Source organism: Miniopterus natalensis, chromosome 10, assembly GCF_054644295.1.
Source record: "Miniopterus natalensis isolate mMinNat1 chromosome 10, mMinNat1.hap1, whole genome shotgun sequence".
Taxonomy (NCBI): domain Eukaryota; kingdom Metazoa; phylum Chordata; class Mammalia; order Chiroptera; family Miniopteridae; genus Miniopterus; species Miniopterus natalensis.
Genome location: NC_142090.1, coordinates 15,154,348 through 15,179,598, shown reverse-complemented (window position 1 = coordinate 15,179,598; position 25,251 = coordinate 15,154,348).

The window sequence follows — 25,251 nt, the reverse complement described above, 5'->3', positions numbered from 1 at the left end:
ATTTAGATAATATAGTGTAGCAACTCTGGATATTGATTCCCTTGACCTTATTGTTTATTTTTGAGCTTATGAACTTATTGTTATAATTTACTTTTTTATTTGTTTAGTGACTTAGCTATATCATTTTAGTAAAGTCTATTTCCCTGCAGTGTAAAACCTCTGATGTTGCTCCTTAGAATGTGCATGCTTGGTCATGTGCACAGTCATCCTGGGATGACAGTGTTTTTAGCACAGCTCTTTTGGACTGTTTCTATCCTTAATTTCTCTGTTGTCTGTCTCTGTTGGTATGGCCACTAGCTGTTAGGCTTCATTAGTTGTTAGCTAATCACTCTATTGTTTTCAACAATGCTCTGGAGCATAAATTGCTCTGCAATCTGACCCAGTGGTAGTTTTTGAGGTGGGTCTTTGAGATTTATTCTGACTCCAGGTGGGCTCTTCTTAGCTGTCTTTTTTTCCTGGTTCTTTCTGGTACATTAGATAGCCTACAGTGTAGCTTGTTGCAACCAGCTTCCTCTTAATTGCTTACCACCAAAATATCCATTGTTTTCCAGAACTCTCTTCAGCTTGACTTCCCCATACTCTGTCCTAAATAGAGTCAGTTCTCCTGTGGAGAGCTTCAGAACTCTTTATTCTTATCATTTGTCTCTTCCCCTGAGCAAAATCTCTGAGATTCTGCTCTCAAACTGGGGGCAGGGACAACCACCACTTCTCTTGGAGTGATAATCCTGCTTCACAAGCAGGTCATTGGGTGGCAGCAAGAAGCCTACAGTGGTCTTCTTGGCTCTCATCTCCCTTTGTGGAACAACAACTTTACATGGTTGTTTTAAAAGTAATTTTCACCCTGGCCAGTGTTTCCCAGTGGTTAGAGCGTCGGCCTGTGCACTGAAGGGTTAAGGGTTTGATTCCTAGTCAAGGGCATGTACCTGGTTGCAGGTTCGCTCCGTGCCCCTGTCAATGTGTCTCTCACATCAATGATTCTCTCTCTCTCTTTCTCCCTCTGTCTCTCTCTTTCCTCCTCCCTCCCTTCTACCCTCTCTGAAAATCAATGGAAAAAATATCCTCAGGTGAGAATTACCAACAACAACAACAAAAAGTAATTTTCACCAGTATGGGTATTTTGTTGAAGAGTGGGTCTTTGGAGCTCCTCACCAACCATTCTGGAAATTGTCCCCTAATATCTTAATAGCAGTAAACCTTTTCTTAACTGCTAACAGCATTTTTATGAATGCCTGTTGACAATTTGGTTTCTGATTGAGAATAAGTACAATATGAAGACTAAATTGGAGGTGAATTGGAGATAAAGCACCCCTGATAGAGCACCCCTGACCAAATGAAAACTTTACGGAGAGGCTCTGAGAGCCATCTTCCTTGTGCATTCCAAGCATAAAATACCAGCATACTGATCAAAATATACCAATAAACCAGGACGTAGGTAACAAGTACTAATTCTCAGTTCTCTTTCTGGCTTTCCTGTGACCCTGAGTAAGCCAAGTAAACCAACTTGAAATGGGCAAAGGACTCTGAACTCTGGTTCCCAGAAATAGTATATTGTGTTAAAGTATTTGTCTCACTACTGGTCCCCCAAACAGGGAATGTAATGTACAGCAGCACAGCATTAGTACTGCTGGGATTCTGTGCTTGGAATGCGCAAGGGAGATTGTTCTCAGAGCCTCTCTGTAAAGTTTTCATTTGGCCAGGGGTGCCCTTTCAGTGTTATGATGGAATGATTTCACTAAATCTTCCATGGGCCTTTTCCCTCCTGCTGTCTCTTGTGACTAACATCACGCATCTGGGAAGTATCTGCCTGGGCATTAAGAGTCATTGCTGTTTTGGATCTGTGACCTCCAGACTGAGCCTTGGTTCTAGAATCACAATTTTCTAAACACCTTGAGCTTGTTGGATGAGGAAATTAAGTCACAAAGGCTTATGTCTTTCCTCACTAGATGTTTTAATTTGTGAAAGAAAAGGGAGTGGGACACTTGGGATTTTTGGCTCTGATCATCTGATCATAGTCTATAATTCTAGGCCAGAATTATGTCTCATCCTACCCAGGCATTATCATTTTTGGTTACTTAAAATGAAGTTGGTTCAAAGCCCAGGCCCAAGATGACTTCACTGCTGAATTTTACCAAAATATAAAGAATTAATACAAATTCCTCACAAACTCTTCCAAAACATAGAAGAGGAAGGAACACTTCCCAACTCATTCTTTAAGGTCAGTATGACCCTTATACCAAAACCAGACATCACAAGAAAAGTACAGAACAATATTGTTTTATGAATGCAGATGCAAAAAAAAAAAAAAAAATTCATACTAGAAAACTGAAAATAGCAATATATAAAAATGACTATATACTCTTAGAAAAAAAATAGGACAAAAGCATCACAACACAGGATTTGGCAATGCTTTCTTGGACATGGTACCAAAGGCATAGGTAACAAAAGAAAAATAAACAGATTAAACTTCATGAAAATTAAACATTGTTGTATATCAAAAGACACTATTAATAGAGTAAAAAGGTGACACACAGAATGGGAGAAAATATTTTCAAATCATATGTCTGGTAAAAGATTAATATCCAGGATATATAAAGAATTCCTAAAACTCAACAACAACAACCCCCCCCCCAAAAAAACACCAAAACCCACAAGCAAACCAATGTGAAATGGGCAAAGGACTTGAATTGACATGTATCCAAAGATATACAAATGACTAATGAGGACAAGAAAAGATGCTCACATCCCTAACCATTAGGGAACTGCAAATCACACTATAATTAGACTACCTCATACCCATTAAGATTGCTGCTGTAAAAAACAAACAAACCCAAAAAACAGAAAACAAGTGTGGCAAACAATAGAGGTTTTCCAAAGAAAAAAGAAAAAATAGAATTACCATATGATCCAGCACATTCTCTTCTGGATATATACCCAAAATAATTGAAAACAGGGTCTTGAAGATATATTTGTATACCCATATTCTCAGCATTTTCACAATAGTTAAAATACAGAAGCAACCCAAGTGACCATTGACAGATGAATGGGTAAGCAAAATGTGGTATATAATTACATACAATGGAATGTTATTCAGCCTTTAAAAGGAAGGAAATTCTGGCATGCTACAACATGAAACCTTGAGGATATTATGTTAAGCGAAATAAACCAGTAACAAAATGGCAAATACCGTATGATTTCACTAATATGAAGTTTCTAGACTATTCAAAATCACTGAGACAAAATGGTGGTTTCCGGGGGGGGGGGGGGGAGAAATGGGAATTTATTGTTTAATGAGTATAGAGTTTCAATATTACAATATGAAAAGAGGTATGAAGATGGATGGCGGTGATGGCTGCACAGCATTATGGATGTATTTAACACCACTGACCTGTATACTTGAAAATGTTTAAGGTGGTAAATTTTATGTTATTTGTATTTTACTACAATTTTTTGTTGCCGTTAATCTTCACCCAAGGATATTTTTCCCATTGATTTTTAGAGAGAATGGAAGGGAGGGAGAGAGAAACATCAATGCAAGAGACGCATAGACTGTTGCCTCCCACACATGTCCCAACCCCAAGTACATGCCCTTTACCAGGTATTGAACCCATGACCCTTCAGTATGCGGGCTGATACTCTACTGCTGAGCCACACCAGCCAAGGTTTTACTACAATTTTTAAAATTTGGGGGGGAAAAATTACTATATGGAATGACCAAGTAGGACTTATCCCAGGAAGGCAAGGTTGGTTTTACATCCAAAAATCAATTAATGTAATATACCATAGCAATAGAAAAAAGGTTGAAAACCACATGATCATCTCAGCAGATGCATCTGACAAGCCCAGCAGCGCCTGGCTCAGCAGTTGACCTATGATCCAGGAGATCGCAGTTCGATTCCCAGTCAGGGCACATGCCCAGGTTGTGGACTCGATCCCCAGTGGGGGGAGTGCAGGAGGCAGCCGATCAATGACTCTCTCATCATTGTTGAAAGAAATTAAAGAATACCTAAGAAATGGAAAGACATCCCACATTTATGGATCAAAAGAATTAATATTGTTAAGATGGCAAGACTACCAAAATTGATTTACAGATTTAACACAATCCTTATTAAAATCCCAACTGGGTTGTTTTGTTTTTGTGGGTTTTTTTTGCAGGAATCGACAAGCTGATTCTAAAGTTTATATAAAATGCATCCCAAAATAGTCCAAAAAAATCTTGAAAAAAGAACAAGTTGGAGGACAGTAATCAAGAAAGTGTGATACTGACATAAGGAGATACAGTAAAATGTAATAGAAAGTTCAGAAATAAATCCTCAATTTACGATCAGTTGATTTTTTAAAAAAGAACAAAGTTGAAAGACAGAAATTAAGATAGTATGATACTGGCATAAGGAAATCAGTAAAATGGAATAGAGACTCCAGAAATAAATCCTCACATTTTATGGTCAGTTGACTTTTGAAAAGGGTGCAAAGATATTACAATGGCAAAAGGATAGTCTTTTCAACAGTCGTTGTTTTGTCAATGGATATCCACATGTAAAACAATGAAAATAGACCCCTTCCTCACACCATACACAAAAAATAAGTCAAGATGGAGCATTGACTTAAATATCAGGTAAAGCCCTGCCAGCATGGCTCAGCGGTTGAGCATCGACCTATGATCCAGGAGATTGTGGTTCAATTCCCGGTAGGGCACATGCCTGGGTTTTAGGCTCGATCCCCAGTGGGGAGCGTGCGGGAGGCAGCCGATCAATGACTCTCATCATTGATGTTTCTATCTCTCTCTCAACTTCCTCTCTCTGAAATCAATAAAGACATATTTAAAAATAATAATAAAGTAGCAAGTCTATTTGCTGAGGTTTGATGAAGGAGGTTTGGAGGAAATGGGGCGTCACTGCTAATGGCTAAAAGGTTTTGTTTGGGGTTGGTAAAATATTCTAAAATCAATTGTGGTTATGTTCGCATAACTCTGTGAATTTACTAAAATATATTGAGCTTTATACTTTAAATTGTATGAATTGTATGTGATATCTATCTTAATAAATATATAGAGAGGTACATGATAGCCAGGTAGGTAGGTAGGTAGAAAGATAGATACATACATTGATAGATAATCTATTAGGAGGCCAAGAGATCTAAGAATGCCTCAGCCCAGGCTTTGGTAAACTGGCCTAGATCTCACAGTCGAGATAGAAGATTTAGGGGGCATATTTCCTTGCCCTAAGCCACCTGAACCTTGCAATTTTATCATTTGCCACTGGGTGTGATAGGGAAGTAATCAAGAGCATTTGTACCCCTATGTTCTGTTCACATACTATTTACAATAGCCAAGATATAGGAGCCACCAAGTGCCCATCCGCAGACGAATGGGTAAAGAAGATGTGGTACGTGTGTGAATGGAATATTACTCAGCCATAATGAAAGAATGAAACCTTGCCATTTGCAACAACATGGACGGACCTACAGGGTATTATGCCAAGGAAAAGAAGTCACACGAGACAAATGCTATGTGGTTTCATTTATATGTGGAATCTAAAAAACAAAATAAACAAACTCATAGATACAGAGAACCAACTGATGCTTATCAGATGGGAGGGGGGTTGGGGGATAGAAAAAGGTGAGGGGATTAAGGCATACAAATTACCAGTTATAAAAACAGTCCCAGGGGAATCTAAAGTACAGCATAGGGAATATAGTCAATAATATTGTACGGCGTCAAATGGTACCAGACTTAGGGTCATCACTTCGGAAGTGAGATAAATGTCTAATCACTATGTTGTACACCTGAAACGAATATAATATTGTATGTTAACTGTAATTGAAAAGTAAAAAAAAAATAAAAAATGTAAGAGCATTAGGGAGAACAGAGGAGAAACAAATGGCTGAGCTTCATTGCATGAGGGAGAAATGCCCTCCTGAGGCCACCTAGAAGGAAGGAACAGAAGAAAGGAGAGGGAAGGGAAGAGGGGAGGGGAGGGGAGGGGAGGGGAGGGGAGGGGAGGGGAGGGGAGGGGAGGGGAGGGGAGGGGAGGGGAGGGGAGGGGAGGGGAGGGGAGGGGAGGGGAGGGGAGGGGAGGCCCACACAGCCTGCTCACTGTAAATGTGGCCCTATGCCTGCAGTCAGAGAGTACTGTCTCCTCTTGCAGATAGAAAGGCGAGGGCGAGAAGGTGGATCTCCCTCTCCTGGGTGCTCTTTCATTGGAGGAAGATCCCTGACAGAGATGCAGAGATGCAAGTAGCAGAGAAGGCAGGATCAGACCAAACCTGAGCAGAATGCCTTGGTGAGTAAGAACACTCAGCAGTTCCTTGCCAATCAAAGACCCTCAGAGGAAGCTGCTCGTTTTGAGATTCGCGAGTAAGACTTTAACCTGGGAGGAAACTGAAGAATTATTAAAGCCATACGTGTTTTATAGCAAGGATACAATTGATGGTATAAATGAAGTGCTTTGCAAATGTTGTAAGATATTGTGGGCAAGGGAAGCCATCCATTTACACTCCCAGAGCCTTACTTTATTAAGTGCCTTGAGTGGTAATGTTTTTAAGTCTTCTTGCCTTTTCTTCTGGGTGCACTTCTAGGTAGGGTACCCTAAAGCTCTGTTCACGAAGAAGGATGGAGGTGAGCGTCATAATAATCTAGAAGACACACACCTAGTGACTTGCCTTCTGGAGCGTTGGTTTGTAAAAGAGAAATGATCTACAGGGTGCCTTTGAAGAAAACAGTTCTTTTATCTCTTTTTAGCTACGGAATTGCAACCGTGGGACCTTTCAGTGCTATTAAAGACCAAACCCTGAGGGTGTGGGGGTAGCTGGGGAGCCAGTTATAGTTCATCTCAATGATCCTTTGTGCAGGTTGCCTGCACTCTGGTTTTGGAGTGACAGCTTTTCTTCACTCCCTTGAACTTTCTTTTGGACCACTTTTGCCTATTTATTTATTTGTTTGTTTATTTTAATCCTCGGTTGCCTCCCATGTGCGTCCCAATTGGGCATCAAACCCAACACCTAGGCATGTATGTTCCCTGACCAGGAATGGAACCTGCAGCCTTTTGGTGTTTGGGAAGATGCTCCAACTCACTGAGCCACCAGCCAGGGTTGGCTGCTTTTTGATATGCAAGACTTCTGTTAGACTCACATGACGATGACCACCAAGTCATCCTGTGCCACCCACCTTCTTATCCCTGGAAAGTGTGGCCTTCCGGACAGCATCACCTCAGGGTAACTCACATTTCCATTTTTGAACTCCAATCACAGTTTGAGCTGATTTGTCCGTGGTTCCCCTCTCCTTTGCAAAATTCTAGTCCATACAGAAGAATCAGAATACTATAATGAGCATCCAATATCTATCACTTAAACAATTGCAATAATTTGCCATATATTCTTTTTTTTTGCAGAAGTAATTTAAAGGAAGATTATATATATATATTTCACCCTAAATACTTCATCATTCATCCATAAATAATTAACACATCTTTGTTAGGTAGACACAATTCTGTTGTCACATTTAAGAAGATTCACATAAGTTTTCAATAATAGTTAATACTTATCCATATTCATATATTCCCTATTGCAAAATTTACTTTTTTTTTTTTTAGAGAGGAAGGGAGAGGGAGATGGAGAGAGAAACATCCACGTGAGAATGAAACATCGATCAGCTGCATCCTGCACCCCCCAACTGGGGATTGAGCCCACAAAGTGTATGATTCAGTGGCATTAAGTACCTTCACAATGTTGTACAACCACCACCACTATTTCCAGAACACTTCCATTATCCCAAACAAGCCCTATGCCCTTTAAGAATAGCTCCTCAGTTACCCCTATCTGTTAAAGATGGTTAATTCAGTAAGACCCACATATTTCATCAGGTTATTATGTTTCTTAAGGGTCCTAATCTGGAGCTGCTTCCTCTCACCACATTCACATACATTTTATTTTCATGACATTGACCTGTTGACAATTCTGGCCAGTTGTTCTGTAGAATGTCCCACCTTCTAAATTTGTCTGATTGTTTTCTCATGGTGTTGATAAACATGTTCTTCTGTGCTCCATATTTGTTGTAAGCTCAAAGAAAGGCTTGATAAGAATCAGGTTAAGCTTTTTGGTAAGAACTCTTCACCAGTAATACTGTGTACTTCTTACTGGATCGTGTTAGGCCATATATAATGTCCGGTTGTCCCACTATTGATGAGGCTAATATTGGTCACTGGGTTAAGGTGATGGCAATCTCTTAAAAAATGGGTTTTTAAAAATAGACTCTTGCCTGGCCCGGCATGGCTCAGCGGTTGAGCATCGACCTAGGATCCAGGAGATCGAGGTTTGATTCCCAGACAGGACACATGCCTGGGTTGCGGGCTTGATCCCCAGCAGGGGTCGTGCAGGAGGCAGCCAATCAATGACTCTCTCATCATTGATGTTTCTCTCTCTCTCCCCCTCCTTTCCTCTCTCTGAAATCAATAAAGATGTGTTTAAAAAAAAAAATGGATCCTTGACTACTTGCATAGTTTTCAAATGATTATCTCTACTTTGAATGTTCAGATAAAGGGACTCTGAGATGGTATCTGGCACCTGGGAGACAGCCTTTATCCTGTGATAAAAGGATTAAGACTGAGGCTTTATGCTCTTTATGGAGCAGACGCAAGAGTTCAAGTTTATTGCTAAGGGTGGTCAATCAAGGCAGAAAATTTCAGAATATAAAGTCTAGCAGAGACTACTTTTCCTCTGGGCCCCAAATAAGGTACCTGAAATGGGTGATTAGCCAGAATTTAGTGATGGATAAATAAATTTTTTTGCTAAACCTTATTAAAGACAGTCAAAACACTGGGAATTCAGATACAGAAGAATCTTTTATGGCATTTTACAATAACTCCCTGTCCACCTTCCACTTCCCTGCCCACCCCTCCAAAAAAACAAAACAAAAACAAACAAACAAAAAAACCTTCAGACTCTAGAATACAAAATTAAAGGACATTTTCTTTGGATGCAAAATAAACAGATCTTTAGATGTTTCTTGAGTACTGTTTAAGGAAAAAGTGTGTATCTGTTCTCTTTTTGTTATGTTTACCTCTTGTCTTTTAGCTACTATACTCTAAATAACTGATCGATTGACAAAATAAGCAGCTAGGTTAAAGGATTTCATTATTTAAATTAAGAATATGGGTTTCTAAAGAAAATGAGTTCTTTTTAATCTCCATATAAACACTCTTATTTTACAGCAATTAAATATCCTAGTCGGTTAAACTCTGCTCAAGGTTGCCCCATATTTCCGGAGACCCAAAGGGGAGTTTTGGTTATTATTGCTTTGTGTGTGTGTGTTGGTTTTGTTATTTTGTTTTCCAGCTAACACAAAGATAGAGGAGTTGATGTAACTTTTCTGCATAGCAGGACAAAACTTAACCATAGGGTATTGGACTAACAGTTTTCATTTTACTACTGGAATCAGTGACATCCTTTTTCTTAATTTATTCTGTAACTTTTAAAGATTCTGGCTTCAAAGTTACCATTTGGGTAGGGGAGGTGTGAAGGCCCCTTTGAGAGAACAGCCGTTCAACAGCAGCGCTGCAGGAAGACCCAGCAACACTTCCCATCGCCTTCACGTGGGGATGACTACATTTGGCGAAGACCCACCCACAGCCTACAAAACCAATCGGTGTAAAGGGCCAGCCACCCTTTCCCTTTTCGCTTTTCCTTTTTTCTTCTTCTCTCTTTATCCCTCCCCCTTCTTTTTTTGTACAAGAGGTTTTTTTAAAAAAAATTAAATTGGAATATGAAGTCTAGCAGAGACTTCAAAGCTGGCTTGGCTTCTGAGCCTCCCAGGTTACTGGATGTCTGTCTCTCATTCTGGCCAGTCCTGTCTTTTTTCTTCTCTTCATGTGTCACTCATCCTAGGCTGGTATTCTTCAATGACTCCCCCTATTCCCACCAAATTTTGGGTTCCGAAGGATTCCCTGCCTCACATCAGTCCTTGGTACATCTCTGAATACTCAATGGAACCAAAGGAGAGGGAGGATGAGTCCGGAGGAGGCGTGCCTAAACCTGTGTTCTGAGCTCTCTCTGCCCAGCTTCTGCCTGTTTTGACTGTCAGCTCCAGTGTCCTGTCTGGGTTCTCTAGGCTCTTGGTGTGCTCTAAGCATAACAGTGGTATTACTTGAACTATGCCCAGTACTTCAAAAAAGCCTAGAAGACTGGACAGTTTGAACAGGTTGACTAAGTATATGGAAAGCTTCTTTCCTTTTTTGGAGGAGTGGGGGGCTGGAATACGGGGGAGATGAGCCACACTAACTTATTGTGAAGGTTGTATCTTCATACTAAGAAGAAGTTCTGGTTGGCTGTGTGAGTTTTCTATCTGATAGAGAGAGTAGACTGGAGAGAATGTGGGTGAGGGGGTGAGGCCAATTAGAATTTAGTTTCTAGCAGTAAGACTTGGGCTGTTTACTTAACATCTCTGAACCTCAGCTTACTAATCTGTAAAATGGGGCTAATGATTTCTATTTTTCAGACTACTTGAGGATTTTTAGATAATGTGTGTAAAGCACTCATTAATACAATACCTGGTACCTAATAAATACTTAATATGTTTTCTTTATAAATGTGATTTATTTAGTAGATAAAAATATTTCAAAGAATAAAGCTTTTGGGGGAAAATGAATCTGATCATTGAGAGAAGAGGCCGAGAAGCACTAGCATAAGAGCTCTACATAGCAACACCAATGCCCCGCCTAAGAACTCCTGTCAAGCCTGGCCGTGTGGCTCAGTGGTGGAGCATGCACTGAGAGGTCACCGGTTTGATTCCCAGTCAGGGCACATGCCCGGGCTGGGGCTCGACCCCCGGGGGTGGGGGGTGCAGGAGACAGCCAATCTCTCCCATTGATGTTTTATCTCTCCCTCCCCTCCACCCTCTTTAAAAATCAATAAAAAACATATTAAAAAAAAAAAAGACCTCCTGTCAAGTCCTAAGGGCTCTGAGGGCTCTGACTAGGAAATGTATAAGGAGGTTGCGTGTCCTTTGTGTTGATGAATGAATCCTTACTTAAGGAGGACACTCAGTTTGCTGATCTTATCTTAACAACATATCCTTAAGCCCGCCTGCTCCTCTGCTGGGTTCCTGTGCCATTCTGACATGGCTCTAGTGACGAGCTTCAAGGAGGACCAGGTCTGCTCCTAGCTACCTGTTTATGGAAACTTGGGGTTTTAGGTGGGAAACAAAAGAAATGGAGTGCTTTGGAGAAAAGGCTAGAAGATGACTTTTGTGGAAGAGATGAAGAAAGGTAAAGGATCTTCGTGGCTTAGTTTGCACCCCTTGAAAATGGGGCAACAGAATTTATTTCCTGAAGAGAAAAGTACTGTCCCAAATCCTCTTCTTCCATCTCAGCCCCACTGGGATTCTGTGAAAAAAATCTCTCTTAAATCTCTTACCTCTTTCTCCCCCTAGGCCCTGACTGTTTCCCAGTTCACCCTTTCCTCTAGGCACTCCTAAGATTAGGGACATCAACTGCCCCTTCCCATTAACGGGCTCAGGTTTACAATGAAGAGCCACACTCAAGAGCCCTTGTCCCAGGCCCCTGCTGAATTTCATTTGGTGGAGCATCTTTAAAGAAAAGACCTCTAGGATCCAATTTTAAGTCTGGTGTTTGTGTTGGGCAGGTCAGATGAACTTGGAATATTCTGTTTTGGTTTGGATTTATCCCTTGTTGTTTTAACGGCTGTAACAAGTTGTTTTTTTAAATGTTTTCAATCAGCACGTCTTTATTTACTGTCCTTAACACCCGGAGGCTACTTGTAGAAGGATTTAATTTTCAAAGTTTAGTAAGTAAACATAAGTTTCTCAATAACATCTCCAGGCAAGCACCCAAAGACCTCATTTTTACCACAGTGCTTGCTTGGCTCCCCCATAATAGTCCATTAGAACTGTGCTCAACAAATCTTGTACAGTCATTTAAAAAATATACCTCCAGACACAAAGTTACTTACTAATTTATTGTTTTCTTCTTAATCGCCATGTTTAGCAAAAAACAAGAGCAAAAGGAAGACAGGTTTTAAATGTGGTGTTCTCTGACTAGACCCTAAGCATATTATATCAAATAGGCCGTATTGCGGGGTACACAGGATGCATAGTTGGGAGATGGTTCTCCCGAGAACATGAAAATGCCCAGAAGGCACTGATTAAATGAGCTGAGGCTAGCAGGCACGGCTTCAGCTCTGCAGGAATTGTCTAAGGCTTTAAAATTAACTCTAGAATCCCATTAAATGCAATATTCACGGATACTGGGTGTGTTCTCTGATACCTTCTTTTATCTCAATCCTCTGAGACTCCAGGAATTTACCCTACTTGAAAGTTGGGAAATTTAGGGCTGTATTGATCAAAATAGGCTAATTGTTATAACAAGTAGCTTTAAAATCTCAATAGTCTGACCCAACAGAATGTATTGTTCTTGTCACAGTACCAAATGGATTGATAGGGGTAGAAGTGCGTGGAATGTGGTGGTCAGCTTAGACTCTGTGTTCCTCTAGGTTCTCAGAACCCTCTCCACCCAGCCAGTGGGTGGGGAAAGAGTATACTGAGCACTTCACTGGAGGCTTTTTATGGGCCCTAAAGAAAAGAAGCTGGTTTTTGAAGAGGAACAAAGACCTCAGTTAAAAAAAACAACCACAACTATTGGTGATTCAAGGTCATCTGAAATGCTAAAAAGAAAATAAGTTCCCATATAAATGTTACAATTGTAATTAATATTTAGACCCGGAATTGGCACCCATCACTTCCATCCACATTCCAGCGGCCAGGACTCAGTCACATGGCTCTGCCCAACTTCAGCAGAGCTAGGAAGTATTAGTCTAGCTCTGTGCCCAGCTCCCAGGGAAGACAGCTAGCTTCTTGAGGCAGGCCAGTAAACCTTCTGTTCTTGTATATTATCAAAGGTGTGCAAAACATGTACTGTCCTATTTTCAGGTCACTTATTGCCTAGCCCTGCCACTAACGCCTTGGTCAATTTCTGGAAAAAGCCCAAGTGTCAACCTCATTACTACCACAAATCAGTCCACACTGCAAATTTACTTCAGAGATGGTTCCCCCGACGGAGCCTGGCAGCGGATCCACCCAAAGCCATATGGAATAGCTAAACCACACTTGGTCACACGGGACCTGTGAGAAGAATAAATATGTTGCGAACGTTTAAAGAATTGTCTCAATACCTCTTCGAAAACTGTGAAGGCATATTTTTGTCTTCTCTTAATCGATGTATTTTTCACAGTTGTCACGATTCTGTAATTGTCTGCACTCTTGCTTCCTGCCTCTCTCATTAGCCAATTTACAGCGGCTATTTGATAGCGCAACCATTTTAGAGACATCCATTTGTCCTCATTTGCTCATCAGCCACCATTCCCGTTGAGATGTTAGCTTCCTCCAATAATGTCTGTCCATCCTCTTATGTAAGGGGACATTGGCGAGGACTATACAAGGTAATGAAGTTAAAGTCCTGATGTGCACTCGCTGCTCTCTCTCCAGCTGTGGTAAGTTTTTACTGCCCCATCCATGCTGTCCTCTTATAAGCCAAGCTATGCACTTATTATATCGCTCATGCGATTAAGGATGCAGTCTCCATTCATGTATTTATTCATTTCTTCACCCATTCATCCTTCTGAAATATTTATTGAGTACCTACTATGTGCCAGACAGTATGCTAGATGCTGGAATCAGAGCAAAGAACAATACATATAAGGTTCCTACCCTTATGGAGTTTATGAGAGAGACATATTCTAAATAAATAATGCGAAATATTAATTACAATTGTAGCATGTATATGGGAAGCTTATTTTCTTTTTAGCATTTTAGATGACCTTGAATCACCAAGTGTTCTGTGTGCTTTTTTTAAACTGAGGTCTTTGTTCCTCTGTAAAAACCAGCTTCTTTTCTTTAGGGTAGTCATTCATTTGTTCTTTCATTTACTGATAATATTCATTAATTCATTAAATCTCATTGTAAAACTACTATTTACCAGGCACTATGCTAAGCTTTCCAAATACAGAAATGAAAAGACAAGATTCCTGCCTCAAGGGTCATAGTCCAGCTAAGTAGACTGGCATGCAAACCACACAGTACATTATGAATGATTGTCATAATGGAGAAATATGAAAAGTGCAGTAAGAGATAGGAAAGGATGACCCAAATCTGCCCACGTAGGTCAGGGAAGACTTCACAAAGGAGGCAGCCCTTGGATTTGAAGGGTGGGTAAGCCTGTGCTAAATAGACAAGTCAAGGAAGAGCGTGTGATGGCTGGTTGACCATCAGAGACTTGTGCTTTCTCATTCCATAGTATGAAAATGTCCTGGGAAGAGGCCCCACTAATTTCTAGCTCCCTGTACATCAAGCCAGGCGACCAGTTCTCATTACCGGTATGCGAGCAGAAGTGACGTGCACCATTTCTGGGCTGGGTTAAGAAGTAGGTGTGCTTTTTCTTCCTTCTTTTTCCCAGCTTTTAGTTGTGTAAGTAAAGGACTGAAGCTTAAAGGATGGCCTAAGGGGAGGGTGGCTGGATAGGCATGGTGAATCCAAAGAACCTTGAATGACATGTTGAAGAGTTTAGGTTTAATTTTGTGGAAGGAGGGAAGCCAATGAAGAATACAGGAAAGGTGAAGGCATGATTGCTGAAATAACAGGATGTCTGAGAAACACAACACCCTAGAGCCTGCTTTAATCTCCTTCAAATGTAAGATGGTAATCCGAAGGCGAAAGATAAGATTTCAGAACCAGAAAGCATCACGGTCTGGTCAGACCTCATTTCACAAATGAGGAAAGTGAGACCCAGAGACGCTAAGTACCTTTGCCAAGGTCACCCAGCTAATATCTGGCAGAGCTGGGGACTAAAAGGCCAGTCTCTTGTTTCCCAGCCCTATAGCATCGCTCTTTCCACTGCACCGCAGTGCCTTGGAGCAGTGGAGACCAGCTGGCGTGCCTGTGTTTTCAGTTCTCTAATGAAGGCGTTGGGGATTTGGAGGCAGGGTATTTTCCATGGAAGGCTGTCTTCTCTGTAATTCCTCATCTGGCTTGAACCACTACTTTGGAATAGGTCAATTTTTCAGCATCACAGTTCCCCAGAGGATGACTGGGAATGTGCTCAGTGACCTGTGGGGTGCCCTTGCACTTTCTGAGCTTTTGTTGGGAAGATGAGGGGAAAGCAGCATTGGTTTGAGCTCCTGGAAATGCTGCCTGGTCACTTGGCATCTGGGGAGTTGTTGGCTCTGACAGTGACTGTGTGTGGTTCAGCCCTTTAGCTGACTGTCCTTCAGGGGTCAGATCAAAACATCTTCTTCAGCTTGTCTATTTAAAAGGTCAACCCCTATAGCTTGCATTTTAATATCATTTTCTGTGCATCATTTCATTACTTCTGGTTTTCATGTATTGTTAAGCTGATTCATTTTTCATTATAATTATTATTTTACTCCATGTGCTACCCCAGGCCATATGACATACATTTTTTTAAAAATAGTAAGCGGGGGCAAAGGGCAACTATGCTGAGGCCAGTCTCAGGGAAGCATGACATGTGGTCTGACTTAAGAAGGACAGAATATTATTGAATTATTTTGCAACTAGAGAAGCCAGAGCACAAGTCGGGGAGCAGGGGAGGTCCTTTGTCCAAGTCTCCAGGAAATCTGGGGGAAAATATATTTCATGATGTGTTTGGTCTGGAGTTTTATAATCTCCCTGTTCCTTGCTGTTTGGTTGTATCACCTTTGCCTCCCTTGCATGTTGCTCAGTTGAGAGCTCAGTTGGTTAGGGTGAAGTATTAACGAAGATGAGATTGCTGCCTCAGTCCCTAAGGAGTGTCTTGGTGGCACCCAAAGACAATGTCTGATGCAGTGTAAAGTGACTGGGCATTGAAGTCAGAGAGACCTCTGTCACTCACTCATTGTGAGACCTTTGGCAAGTCTCTTAACCTCTCTGAGCACCAGTTTCCTTTTATGTGAAATGGGAAAATACTGTAAACTACTGGGGATTGTCGTGGGATTAAATAAACGAAAGTATATAAAGCTCCTGACTTCATGATGGGCACATGGTTGGCTCTTAACAGAGGCTATTCAGGCCTCTGAGAAGTTCCCATAAATAGCATTATTTTCTCCAATCCAAATTTTGGGATTCAGATCAAGATGAGAAATGAGACAAAAGAACGGGCAGATGGAGACCAAAATATTACCTTGATTGCTGTTTAATTGTAAGATAGAATGGGATACTAAATACTAAGTGAGTTTCAGCTTTAGGTAAACTTATTCACCCAGTCACAAGTAACATTTGACCAGGACAGGCCTCATTCTGGGGTTGGGGGTTGGGGCAGGAAGGGGACCCTGCCCCCCGAGGAGCAGAGTGTCCTCTCTGCAGGCAGGCAGATACCTAAGAGAAAGAAAGTAGGAACTAAACTGAGCATGCCCTGTGTGGGCTTCACAATTCCCCGATCAGATTAAGCCCTTTCTCTAAGGAGGAAGAACTGGAAGCTGGGCAGAGGGCCAGAAGTATCAAACCTCCACAGGGAAGGAGACCTCAGAAGCATTTCTCCCAGTATTTCCCTTCTCTTGCCCTCCTCCTATCACCTTGTGCCTGTTGCTTCTCAGCCGCTCTGCTTATGAAGGACACAGATAACCACCCATGTGCCACTGTGGGTAGCCTCAGAGTATGAAAGATTGGGAAAAAGGTGTGAGACAGGGAGGGAGAGCTTGGGTTGAGTTGTTGGTAGAGAAAGAGGGGCAGGCACCCGAATCCAGACAGAAAAGCCTAATTTCAGAATCAGAGGTTAGAGGTCTGAAAGGAGGATCGGTGTTCAGAGACCTGTTCTAGACAGGAGGGCACTCCAGGAGCATAATCTGAATTTCCAGGCATGCGGCAACATCAGTGGCTCAATCCCAAGCAGACAGGTGGGCAGCAGGGTTCCAGTAGCACTCAGGTCTGACCTATGAGTCCAGGAACTTTGTCTCCCGGAGATGACTCTCAATACTAGCATTGGGTTATATATGCTCTGCCTGGTTTTTAATCTTTATAATATAAGCATATTTTGTGATTATAAAAATAATACATGCTCACTTTGGAAAATTCAGAAATATAGAGAAATATATATTTCTTTACAAATATATGTTGTTCTTTACAACAACAAAATAACCCATAATCTCACCGCAAAGAAAAATTAATGTTAACTTTGGCTGTATTTCTATTCAGTCTTTCTTCTATGCATATCATCACACAGATAAAGTGATTCTATCTATACATATTAAATATGCATGCTGACTTTTTACTTAATATTATAGTATTAGAATGGTTTGCCCATGTTATTAAAAGTTATCAGTAATTAAACATAATTTTAAATGACATTTTCCCAGGTTTCAAGCACATTTGGATGAATCTCTACCAATTTATGAAAATCCCAAGGGCCTGGAGAGATCTTCTTCTAAGTATTTACCTTCTTTTGGGTTGGTGAACAGGGCATTCTCAAAGGCCAGGGCTCTCAGGGGCCCGTGCATGGTAACTACTGCACAGTACTTGAGGTCTTCTGGAGAGTTCTCACATTTCTAACAATTGATGACATGAGTTATCAAAAGAGGCCACTTTGCAAAATGCAATAATTCAAAGCATAGGCCTTTCTTATACGTGAGGTCATTGTTACATGCTGAAAGGAACCACTCACTGTATCAGTTTGCTACAGCTGCTGTAACAAAATACCACAGACTGAATAGCATAAACAAAAAATGTACTTTCTCACAATGCTGTAGGCTTACCCATATTTTAATTGGGTTGGCTTTTTTTTTTTTTGAGTTATATAATAGGTTTTCATATATTCTGGATATAAGTTTCTTGTTAAATATACATTTGGCAAAGGTTTTCTCTCATTCAGTGGGCTGTCTTTTTACTTTCTTGATGGTGTCCTGTGAGCACAAAAGTTTTTAATTTTGAAGTCCAACTTGCCTATTTTTTTCTCTTGTCACTTCTGCTTTTGTTCATTTGTTTAATCCTCACCAGAGATATTTTTTCCCACTGCTTTTTCAGAGAGAGTGGGAAGGAGAGGGTGGGGTGGGGAGAGAAACATCGATTGGCTGCCTCCCAAACTCGCCCCATTGGGCCGGGGATAGAGCCTATAACCGAGATACATGCCCTTGGCCAGAATCAAACCCGGGACCCGTCAGTCCACTGGCCTACTCTCTAACCACTGAGAAAAACTACCTAGGGCTGTCACTTCTGCATTTGGTGACATATCCAAGAAACCATTGACAAATTCAGGTCATAAAGATTTATTCTTGAGAGACAACAAGATGATGGCGTAGGTAACTGGGGTCCCTGCAGCCTCCCACAACAGCAACAAAATTACAACTAAAATACAGAAAAACCATCACTCAGAGCCTCATGAAATCTGGCTGAACAGAAACCCTACAACCAGGGAACTAAAGAAGCATCGAGACCAGTAGAAGGGGAGGAGACACAGGCGGATTGAGGCTGACTCAAGGAGACCCTGCCGAGGGCCCACATCCGGGAGGGAATCTCGGTGGTGGAGGTTTCCCGGAGGAGTGAGGGGTCCCAGCCCCACAGCAGGCCTCCAGCCCAGGGGTCCAGGGCCAGGAAGAGAAATCCCCACAACTCCAGGCTGTGAAAACCAGCAGGGACTGTCTCTGAGTGCCGCGAAGGGTGCGGGAGCCCCAGCAGCTCCTCTTAAAGGGCCTGAGCACGGACTCACTCAGACGCGCTCCCTCTAAGCCCCAGCGCCAGGCAGCAGCTTGAAAGGAACCTGGGACATTCAGGGAGGAACTGACTTGCCTGAAATCAGGGTGAGAGCTGGAGGGGCAGCTCTGTCCCAGGCAGAAGAGCTGGCAGAGGCCATTGCTCCTTTGGTGAGCCCTCCCCTCACACAGCCAGCAGGCAGGCACCATATTTGAATCACCAGCACCTGACTCCCACCTCTGGCCCTGCCCTGGTGATTCCCGGGGGTCCCGCCCCTCCCCACCTGCAGGCTCATCCAGGCCATTTCCTTTTCTGTGCAAGTGGCCTCTTGAGCCTTATGCTTAGGACTTTCTTAAAAATCTCTCAAACAAGCAGCAGCGTGCCCCATACATCTTGATAAGTGGCCCAGGCCTGGCACTAGTGGCAGCCTGCATTGGCTCATAGCTTGGCCTCTTCTGGACAACGCCATGCCCAACACAAGTAGCAGCCAACTACAGTTTGCTGTGTAGCTCATGCTGGGTGGCCCTGGGCAAGGCACTGGCAGAGGCTGACTTTGCACCTCCCGGGAGGCCCCAGAGACAGTGCACCTGGTGGTCAGAATAGATCAGGCTGGATTACAACTCTACCACATCCATGAGTGACACACTCAAGGGGTGCACTTGGTGAACACCAAAGCTCCACTGAAGTAAATCCTGCTCCTTAGGGGTGCCTCCAGCACAGCAGCTCTCTGGCTGTAGTTGCAGCTGGTCCTCATAGCTGATTGGCCTGGGAGTCAGTTCCTCCCAGTGACACCAACAACAACCAAGGCTCAACTACAACAGGACAGTACACATAGCCCACACAGAGGACCGCCTAGAAGGCCCAGCTCAAGTGACTAGGGAGGCTGAGCCCCTGGACCCTACAGGACACCTACTACACAAAACCACTCTACCAATTCCAGGACACATAGCAGCTCTACCTAACACATAGAAACAAACACCTGGAAGCAGCCGAAGTGTGGAGGCAAAGAAACATGTCACAAAGGAAAGAACAGAAAAAATCTCCAGAAAAGGAACTAAATGAAATAGAGGCAAGCAAGCTAACAGATAAGAGTTCAGAATAATGGTTATAAGGATGCTCAAGGATATTAGTAAGACTATTAAGGAAACTAGTGAGATCATCAATGACATAATAAAGTACCAATCAGAAATGAAGGCTACACGATCTGAAATAAAAAATAATTCACAGGGAATCAACAGTAGAGTAGAGGATGGACGCTGAGAATCAAATCAGCAATTTGGAATATGAGAAAACAAAAAACACCCAACCAGAAGAGCAAAAAGAAAAAAGAATCCAGAAATATGAAGATAGTATAAGGAACCTCTGGGACAACTTCAAAAGGCCCAACATTCGTATTATTGGGGTGCCAGAAAGGGAAGAAAGAGACCAGAAATTGAAAACCTATTTGAAAAAACAATGACAGAAAACTTCCCCTACCTGGGGAAAGAAATAGACTTACAAGTCCAGGAAGCACAGAGGGTCCCAAACAAGAGGAACCCAAAGAGGCCCACAGCAAGACACATCATAATTAAAATGCCAAAGGTTAAAGACAAAGAGAGAATCTTAAAAGCAGCAAGAGAAAAGCAATTAGTTACCTACAAGGGAGCACCCATACAACTGTCAGCTGGTTTCTTAACAGAAACCTTACAGGCCAAAAGGCAGTGGCAAGAAATATTCAAAGTGATGAAAAGCAAGAACCTACAACCAAGATTACTCTACCCAGCAAAGCTATCATTTAGAACTGAAGGTCAGATAAAGAGCTTCACAGATAACAAAAAGCTAAAGGAGTTCATCACCACCAGACCAATACTACATGAAATGTTGAAGCGTCTTCTTTAACAAGAAGCTAATGAACAAAAGAATCTGACAAACTAAATAGACCGAGAGACATTGACGCATGCAACAGACGATCACATTTCAGAGGAAAGAGGGAAGGGGGGTGGAGGATGGGAAGAGATTAACCAAAGAAGTTATATGCATATATGCATAATCCATGGACACAGACAATAATGGGGTGAAGGCCTGGGGAGGGGGTGGGAGCGAAGTGGAGGGGGTCAATGGGGGGGGGAATGGGACACCTGTAATACTTTCAACAAATAAAGGTAAATTTTTTAAAAATCCATTAAAAAAAAAAAGATTTATTCCTGTGTTTTTTCCTAGGAGTTTTATAGTTTTAATTCTTACATTTAGGTCTATGATCTATTTTGAATTAATTTATTTGTATGGTGTGAGGTAAAGTCCAACTTATTCTTTTGCAAGAAGATATCCAGTCATTCCAGCATCATTTATTGAAAAAACTATTCTTTCCCTATTGAATTGTCTTGGCACCTCTGTCAAAAAAACAACTAACTATAAATATGAGGGTTTACTTGTGGACACTAAATTCTATTCCATTGACCTGTATCTGTTTATTTATGCCAATGTCTTCATTATTGTAGTTTTTGGTAGGTTTAGAAATCAGGAAATGTGTATCTTTCAGCTTTGCTTTTCCTCTTCAAGAGTGTTTTGGTTATTCTGGGTTACGTTTCCATATGAATGACAGGATCAGCTGGCTATTTCTGGGGGAAAAAAGAAAAGAAAAAAGCTGGGACCTGGACAGGGATTGCATAGAATTCTTTTTTTTTTTTAATTTATCTTTATTGATTTCAGAGAGAGGAAGGGAGAGGGAGAGAGAGAGAGAAACATCAATGATGAGAGAGTCATTGATCAGCTGCCTGCTACATGCCCCCGACTAGGGATCGAGCCCGCAACCTGCGTATGCCCGACTGGGAATTGAATCTCGATCTCCTGGATCCTAGGTCGATGCTCAACTGCTGATCCATGCCTGACCAGGCTGAATTTCATTTTTATTTTCAGATTGTTCATTGCTAGTGCATAGCAATACAATGGGGTTTTATATATTGATCGTGTATCCTGCCACATCTCTAAACTTGTTTTATCTTATATTTTAATCACGGTGCTTCACTGTTTACTCTGTTCAAGATGTTGTGTTAGCTACTATAGAAAGCACAAAGATTAACGAGATAGGGTCTCTGTCCTGAGTAAGCTTATAGCCTAATTCAAGATATGACATCAATATATTGAGTAAGTAATAACCCATTACAGCAATGTAATGGCCCAGTGAAGTTACAGATAATTTGAGCTCTAGCAAAGTTTAGGGGAGGAAGAGACTCTCAAGGTTGGAGAGTGGGGAAAAATAGGATAGGAAGGATTCAAAAGCTCACTTTGTTCCTTCTTCCTACTTTAATTTTCTTGCTTCTTTCTCTCTCATCCCAACTTCTTCGAAAACATTAAAAAAACATAACCATGTTGTTAGTGGTGGTGTTAGACCTCGGTGCTTGAGTCTGGCTAAGAAAGAATTCAGAACCAAGAACTCCAGTGAAAGAGAAAGTTTATTTAGAAAGTTACAGAGGTAGAAGAAGTGAGCTAGGTGGACTGCGGGGACTCAGGAGACAAGTTTCAGAGGCAAAAGAAGGGCCCTTGGAGTTCAGAAGAAAGCAAGCAAAGATATTGCCTGAAAGAAGGGGGGGAGGCGTGGGCATGCAAGAGAGAGAGAGAGAAAGAGAGAAAACCCACTGGGTCCTTCATCTTAAGGGTTTTTATCTATTTTTCAATGGTGGGAATTTTAGGGGAGATCTCAGGGGAGGATCTCAATAGAATATCCATCAGCTTTCCAGGTGTGTCCTTTCAGGGTCATAGTCTCTACTGATTGTTTGGCGCTAGGATAGGGGGTCATTAATCACTGCATCTGGTCCTAATGTCAGTCACGGGGCTGCTGCATCTGGTTTTGCTGCTTTCCCATCCTCAGTTATTTCAAACTAGAGATAACTGAGGCCTAGATGTTATCTCTAGTTTGACCAAAACTCTGTCTCTGTGGTCAACAGACTCAAGGCTTTGTTTCTAAGATTATTTGATGTGGGTCAAAACCTCATTGTCCTGAGAACTTAATGCTTAAGGGAGTGGACGTGTAAGGGAGAAGATGGCAGGTAAGTCAGGGTGCTGGGTGGGGCCAGTTTGAATCAGCTATCTTTCTGTTTCCCCATTCCAGTTGCCAAGGAATTTTTCTAAGTTCTTAATATCCTGTCTCATGGTTAGTTATCCTCATTTCTCAAACCTGGCTGATCATCAGAATCTCTTCACAAGCCTATTAAAAATATAGATTCCTGGATTTCACCTCAGAACTACTGTATCATATTCCCAGAGGCTGGGACATAGACAAGGGCATTAACATTTTTATCAGGTGATTCTGATTTTTGGCTAGGTCTAGGAATCTCTGATGACTGTAATAATGGTATCCAAATGTAGACTGATCCCTAACTTCATTCCAATGCACCTCTGACTCTAAAGAATGCTCACAAATCCAGGAGGTCAGAAGCACATCTGAGTAGGAGAGTTTGTGTGAATCTGTGTAACAACTCCTCCATTAATGAAAAACACCTCAGAGTGCATATATTACTAAGAGGGCTGAGTAGTGCCATCTGTTTATGGAAATGGCTTATCCCTATAAACAAACTTTTATTTCCAGTATTTGTGAATCCTAAAAATCTCAAAAGATCCTTCTGCTATGGAAGATCTTCAGAGTCACTGGTGGGACATATATCTAGTATGCAGATTTTATAAATTATAACAGCTTGCCATATTTACTTAAGATTTTAAAAAAATAAAAAAAATATTTTAGTTACAAAAGAAGGCCCTCCATCCCATCTCTACCCAGAGGTAACCAATCTCTTAAAGATGGTGGGACTCCTTCTCACATGTTTTTATATTTTTACTATATCACATAGTATATATATATATATATATATATATATAAATAATGTTTTGGGTGTTTAAAGATACATATATAGTGTACATATTTTTCTGAAACTTGTGTTTTTTTAATGTTTTTGAAATTTATCCATGTGATACTTGTAAAGCTAATCCTTTCTTTATAATATAGTAATATTATACTATATCGCACTGCAATATAGTCCTATGTTCTAGAATATATTCTGTGGATGGATATTTATGCTAGTTTTTTGCTATTTCAAATCATTATGTACTTACTGTCCTTGTATATACTTCATTGCCCACATGTTCTAGAATATATCTGGAAAGGAAATTTCTAGGGATTAGAATATGCGCATCCTCAACTTCAGGAGATAGCTTTCTAGATTACTCTCCACAGCAGCTGAACTAATTTTTACTCTCATCAATGATATATGAGAATTTCTCTTTCCCATATTCTAACCAATAGTGTTGTTAACAAATATACATATCTGGGCTCTATTTTTAGATTCTGGTAGGGTAGCTCTGGAGTGTGGTTTGAAATAGGCCAGGGGTGACATGGAAACACAAATATCATTAAGAGCTTCTGCTCCCTGTATGTATGTATATATACACAATCTAATACATTGATATGTGAATTGGCGCAGTGAGAGCACTCTGTCGCTTTGTTGGCTGCATTTAGATCCTTGAGGAAAGGGTAGAGAGGTACCACTGTTCAACATACCTTGCAGATGCATTATGCATCAAATAGGCCTGTGATTTACCAGCCCACTGAGTGGTACTTAATCTAAAGTCCCACCTTTACCGGCGAACTGATGGGGAAAGGGGTCGCTTTCTGGAAGCTGTCTTGACTCTCACTAGGAGTACGGCTGAGTGTCAGTTGTCAGGGCTTGCTTACATGCCATCGCTCAGGGCAGGGTGCGTGTCAGCAATCTCTGCCAGCCTGCTGGGTGGTGTCACTGTGTGGAGCATTTGTGGCTTTTTCAAAGCCCTGAGGAATCTGAGAAGCAAGTGAGGGAATGATGCATGAAAACAAAAGGCAGTGGAAAGAGTGACCAGCCAGCAGGCTCCAGCAGGCTAGAACGCTCTGTCCTTGTTATTACTGCTTCATGAAAATGCTGCAGGCTTCCTGGCAAGGCCTGGAAGGTAGAGGCTTCTTAAGAAAACAAGGACAAGTGATCTGTACTTTGAGGCTGGAATCTGGTTTCTCAGCTTCCCCATTTTCCAATGGAAGCCGCAGCCTGAGGATGGGGAGCCCTCTGCCCCTTAGTGGGTTAGGTCAGTTTTTCCCTCTCTGCTGGCTGCTTTCCCAAGAGTTTTCTCCTCCCACTCACAACCAGCACAGCTCTGGTCTCAGAGGCCTAGAAAGGCCGACTTCGGGAAGAAATTGGGCGGTGCCCCTGACAGAGCTGTTCCCCAAGGAGTGATCGGAAGGTCAGCCTATGGGAGGGAAAGGGGCCTCAGCCATTATTCCCACTCAAGGGGCCTTTGCCACGAAGATGTGCCTCCTGGTTTGGGGTAATGAGACCAAGGGGTGCTCTCATTCCTCGCCCACTTTCCTCACTCTCATGCCCTGCTATTCATGTCCTGCTACCACACTCTCCCAGGATAGCCCAGCTCAGTTTTCAGAGTTGAGGTAGAAGGTCTGGAAAGGTAAGAGTGTTTACTAATTCATTATTGCATGGCTATTTGGACTTGCCATTATTGCGCTTGTAAGAGGTTGACCCCTACTTTCCTCCTGATAATCTCCTTTCTTTGATGCAAATGTA